This window comes from Ursus americanus, unplaced genomic scaffold (genome assembly GCF_024610735.1).
Source record: "Ursus americanus isolate L20-20 unplaced genomic scaffold, mUrsAme1.1.p SCAF_51, whole genome shotgun sequence".
Taxonomy (NCBI): Eukaryota; Metazoa; Chordata; class Mammalia; order Carnivora; family Ursidae; genus Ursus; species Ursus americanus.
The window spans coordinates 384133-389781 of record NW_028273633.1 but is presented as its reverse complement, the minus strand read 5'-3'; positions in this window follow the sequence as shown (position 1 = coordinate 389781).

The following is a 5649-nucleotide window of genomic DNA, read 5'->3' as shown; positions in this document are numbered from 1 at the left end:
GTTAAAGGATAGCTTCCCTGGGAGCCCAGGATCAGGGCCCACAGATGATATAAGATAAAAATTACTTTCATCATTATAATTACTCCTAAATGGAGGAATTTGAGACAAAAGCACCTTCACAAGAGTACCAAGAAATCAAAATGATGCCCACAGAAGGCTACCTGCTCCATGGTCAGCACAGGTAACAGAAGTGTTCACAGTCTCTGGACTCCTGCCCTTCTCTTGCCCAAATCTCTAAAGCACACAGACCACTTAAAATCGGAATTGTAGAACTGCTAGACACCTTAGAGATGTCTGGCACCATTCCCTTGGACTGCAGAAGAAAACACAGTAGCTCGTTGTCACAAACTAATTTCAACATGAAGTGCCCCCTGGATGCACTAAGTTCTTTCTCTGCAAATGTTGACTAATGTAAGTCACAGTCATACCATTTAAAAACTACGATGGCTGGGAAGTCATCGTAGGTAAGGGAATATTTTAGCCATGTTTATAAGCATTGGCTCACTTTGTAGAAGAGGCTGAGCTGAGTGTTTTTAAATACTATTTCAGGTACAAGAGAGGAGTTAAGATGGCGGAGGAGTAGGAGACCCCTTTTTCAGCAGGTCCCCTGAGTTGAGCTGGATAGGTACCAGACCAGCCTAAACAACCACGGAATCAGCCTGAGAGGCAGGAAGATACATCTGGACCTCTACAAATGAACATCTCCAGCGCTGAGTATTGAGGTATGAAGCGGGGAGCCTTGAAACCGGGCACAGATATCAGAAGATAAACGGAAGGGGGGGAGCCGCCATGTTCTGGTGCCTGGAAGCAGCAACCACCTGCACCAGGGAGCGGGCGGACTCATGGATGGCACACGGGAGAGAGTGGACTGAGACCGGTGAGCCCAGAGCGTGCGCCACCAGGCTTCTCCTGGAACACCGGAATCCCGGTGTGCTCACCAGGCATAGACTGAGACCAGGAGACCCGGGAGCCCACGGGGCGGCTGGCGGCTGGCAGGCCACCTGCACAGGGGATCTGGCGGACTTGCGGTAGGCACCTGCGAAACAGCAGACTGAGACCCTGAACCAGGTGCCAGAGCCACCAGGCTTCTCATGGAACTCTGGAATCCCAGTGTGCTCAGGGGATCCAGACTGAGACCAGGAGCTTCCAGAGAGAGATCAGGTCTTCTGGTGGCTGGCAGCATTAGAAACACAAAGGACAGAGATGCAGTAGCCCCGGAATTGAGGCCAGGGACACCAGGTGTGGGGTGCACATCCCAGGATGCTACAGGGTTGAGCAGCACCAACAGTAATGGAGTTAAAGTGGCCAGAACAAGGGTGGAGAACGGGCCGCATTCCCTCTGTTCTGTGACAATTCAGCCTCTGCTGCTCTGACTCTCAGAAAAGGCACAGCAGATCACCAGAGAAAGCCGCCAGGGAACAAAAGCCTGGAAATACTGGCCCAGAGCATGCCCACCCCCATTCACCCTTGCAGGGGACACGGAAACTCTACCCAAACAGGGTTGCCTGAGTATGGGCATGGGAAAATACAAACCCTTAACAATAGAGAACAAATGGATGGTTACCAGAGAGGAGGTGGATAGAGGGATGAGTGAAATAGATGAAGCGGATTAAGAGGACACTTTTCTTGATGACCACTGAGTAATATATAGAATTACTGAATCACTCTATTGTACACCTGAAACGAATGTAACACTGTATGTTAGCTCTACTGGAATTAAAATAAATTTTTAAAAAAGATTTTTCTTTCAGGAACCTCTTTAAAAAAGCTTTCCCTGTGCACTGTGCATAAGCCCTACTTGGGAGGATTCACTCTACAATAATTATTCACTCTATGCCTTGAATTCAGATTTCACTGAGTTCTTACTGTGGATCCCAGGCCACGGGAGCCATGGTCCTTTTCTGTCCAGGCTCAGCACCTATGCATTCAAGATTGGAAGTAGAGACACATGTCACTTCACAGTCCAGAAAGCTATTATTGTTTCTGTTTCAGTGTGAGAGAGTCACAGACTTTTGGACAGGTTTCAGAGCAGGTATATTATGGATCCTGGATCTCTACTTCAATGTTCATTGCCTGGATCCATTTGGCTAATAGGTTGCCTGTGGATGGGCTTGCTTCCAAGCACATACATGGAAGATGCAACGGTGGGTGGGCTTGGTGCGGGACAGGAAGAAGATCAAAAACAGACAAGGTTCCAACCCCTCCCCTGATCCAGGAACTGCTACAGGAGAGGGTACGGGAGGTAGAATCCATGCGAAACTCCAAGGTCACCAGCTGAACACAGAAGGCATAAGTCAAGGGATCTGGAGATGCAGGGGTTGAAGGCTGCTCTGAGCTACCTCTGGGAGGAAGGGAGGGAAGGAATGAGAAGGAGACACTGCCTGCCCCTGGCCCATGCCAGCTGCCCACCGCTCCAACACACATCAGTCTACACAACTGACACAGCCTGGGTTCAGGATGGGATGGCTCGGGTCCCTCAATCCTCAGTGGGACAGCTGGTCTCAGGGCTCAGAGACATGCTGAGGGAGATGAGAGGGAAAGCTGTCCCACCCAGGTCATCCCCTCCATGAGCAGACAGCCCTTCAGAACTGCTAAAAAGAAACCCCACTAATGGGGCTGAAAGACATGCCATGGATGAACTAAGGCATAGAGATATGTAAAATAATATTCATTTTTAAGTTCAGAGCTGTCCGCTCAGAAAGTGGGGAGAGATTCCCTGAAGAAGACTGAGGGGAGGGCAGGCCATGCTGAAAAGGGAGACATGGCTCTCCTAATTGGGGACCTGCAGCCCCCTTCCAGGGCAGGGCATCATCCTCGCATCACAAGAGATCCATGGAAGTGTTCCATCAGGGCCAGATGTTTGTCTCGAGAAGGCTACCCTGGCATCAGACTGCACAGGGCACCAGGGACGAGGGCCAGATGGAGGACGGACAATACCCTGGAGGCCATGGGGCAAGAGCAGAGTCACATGACCTTGAAGATGATGATGAAAAGCAGGAGGTGGCAGCATGGAGCTGGCACGAAGTACCATGGGAGCAGTGCCCAAAGCTACACTGACTGGGTGCCTCCTTGCCAGGTGTGGCTCACTTCAGTGGGCTCCAGACTAGACCTGACCACAAGTCTAGGAAGTGTGCACCACCCCCGGCCTCCTCTCCCCTTGCGGCTGCTAGGAATCACAGTCACAGACGCTGGGCAGCTTTCGTGGAAACCAAGCAGTGGCTCCCACGCACGCTGCACCTCTGGTGGTGGGCCAGTGCGACCCTCATGCCTGGCCAGACACTGATGTCAACCTGTCTCCACAAAAATCCACAGACAGGAGGGTGTCCCTGAATTCCACAGCACCTGATGAGACAGATCCACAGAACCCAACACCCAGTGGGTCACTCGGGACCTCACCTATGGTCATGGAGCTCACCATACCTTATTTCTGTCACTTCCCACAGAAAGCCTGTTTCTGATCACCCACAATACCATACATCCTGGTTGGTGACCTGGGGTCATGCCATGAACCCACATGGCACCTTTCTTTAAGAGAAGGCTATGCCTACACCTCCTAGAAAATATTTCTAATGAAGTACAAGTCCATCAGGACTACGGTGTGAACAGTAGCACACAGCCTGCATGGTAGTAGTCAGTAATTCTAACAAGGGTTAACCCCATCCCCGTCTCACAAAACCTTCCTCCATCCCACGGAACTCATGCTCTGCCCTCAGAAAACCCTTCAGGAAACAAACCTTTATCTGAATGCTCTCTTCACCTTCTGCTTCAAATCTTGTCCAACCACAATGATATGAAACTAGAAATCAGTCTCAAGAAAAAAATGGGACAGTCAAAAATAGGTGGAGATTGGGGGGCCTGGGTGGATCAGTTGTTAAGGATCTGCCTTCAGCTCAGGTCCTGATCCCAGGATCCTGGGATTTAGCCTGGAATCAGGCTCCTTGCTCAGCGGGAAGCCCGCTTCTCCCTCTCCCACCCCCCTGCTTCCATTCCCTCTTTCACTGTCTCACTCTCTGTCAGATACCTAAATAATCTTAAAAAAATATGTGGAGATTTAACAACAAGCTACTGAACAACCAACAGTCAAAGAAGAAATCAAAAAAGATTTTAGAAGTACCTTGACACTGATGAAAAAGACAACTTACAAAAACATAAGGGATGCAGCAAAAGTAGCTTTATGGGGGACATTCATAGAAACTCAAGTCTTCATCAATCCATGAGAATGGTCTCCAATAAACAACTTGATTTATGTGGTAAAGAAGTAGAAAATAAAACAACAAACAAAGCCCCAAATTAGTAGAAATAAGGAAATAACAAAAAGGAATGCATAAATAAATCCAACGGAGACTAAAAAGACAAAAAAAAAAAACAAAACAATGAAAATGAAAGCTGCCTTTTTTGGAAAGATAAACAAAACTGACAAACTTAGCTAGACTCACCAAAAAAGACAGAGGACTCGAATACAATCAGGAAAGAAAGATAATGGATTCCTGTCTCATATCAAAATCAAAAGAACTCTTCAAACTTGGACACAACAACTTCTTGCAAGCCACGTCTCTAAAGGCAAAGGAAATAAAAGCAAAAAAGGAACTATTGGCACTTCACCAAGATAAAAAGCTTCTGCAGGGCAAAGCAAATGATCAACAAAACAAAAAGTCAACCTATGGAATCGAAGAAGATATCTGCAAATGATATTACAGATAAAGGGCTAGTATCCAAGATCTATAAAGAACTCCTCAAACTCGACACCCAAAAAATGGGCAGAAGACACAAAGGGATACTTCTCCAAAGAAGACATACAAATGGCCAACAGACACATGAAAAAATGCTCCACATCACTTGCCATCAGGCAAATACAAATCAAAACGACAATGAGATACCACCTTATACCAGTTAGAATGGTTAAAATTAACAACACAGGGGGCACCTGGGTAGTACAGATGTTAAGCGTCTGTCTTCGGCTAAGGGCGTGATCCTGGCATTACGGGATCGAGCCCCACATCAGGCTCCTCCGCTATGAGCCTGCTTCTTCCTCTCCCACTCCCCCTGCTTGTGTTCCCTCTCTCGCTGGCCATCTCTATCTCTGTGGAATAAATAAATAAAATCTTGAAAAACAAATTAACAAGACAGGAAATTACAAAAAGTCAGAGAGGATATGGAGAAAGGGGAGCCCTCTTACACTACTCGTGAGAATTCAAGCTGGTATAGGCACTTTTGAACAATATGGGGGTTCCTCAAGACATTAAACACAGAGCTATCCTATGACCCACCAATTGCACTACTGGGTATTTACCCTATAGACACAGAGTAATGAAAAGAAGGGACACCTGTATCCCAACGTTCATAGCAACAATGTCCATAATAGCCAAACTGTGGAAGGAGCCAAGATGTCCTTCAGCAAATGAATGGACGAAGAAGATGTGGTTCATCTATACAATGGAATATTACTCAGTCATCAGAAAGGATGAATACCCACCATTTGCACCAATGTGAATTGACCAGGAGGGGATTATGCTAAGTGAAATTAAGGGAAGCACAGAAAGAGAATTATCATAAGGTTTGACTCCTATGTGGAATGGAAGGAATAGCATGGAGGACATTAGAAGAAGGAAGGGAAAAGTGAAGGGGGGGAATGAGAGGGGGAGAGGAACC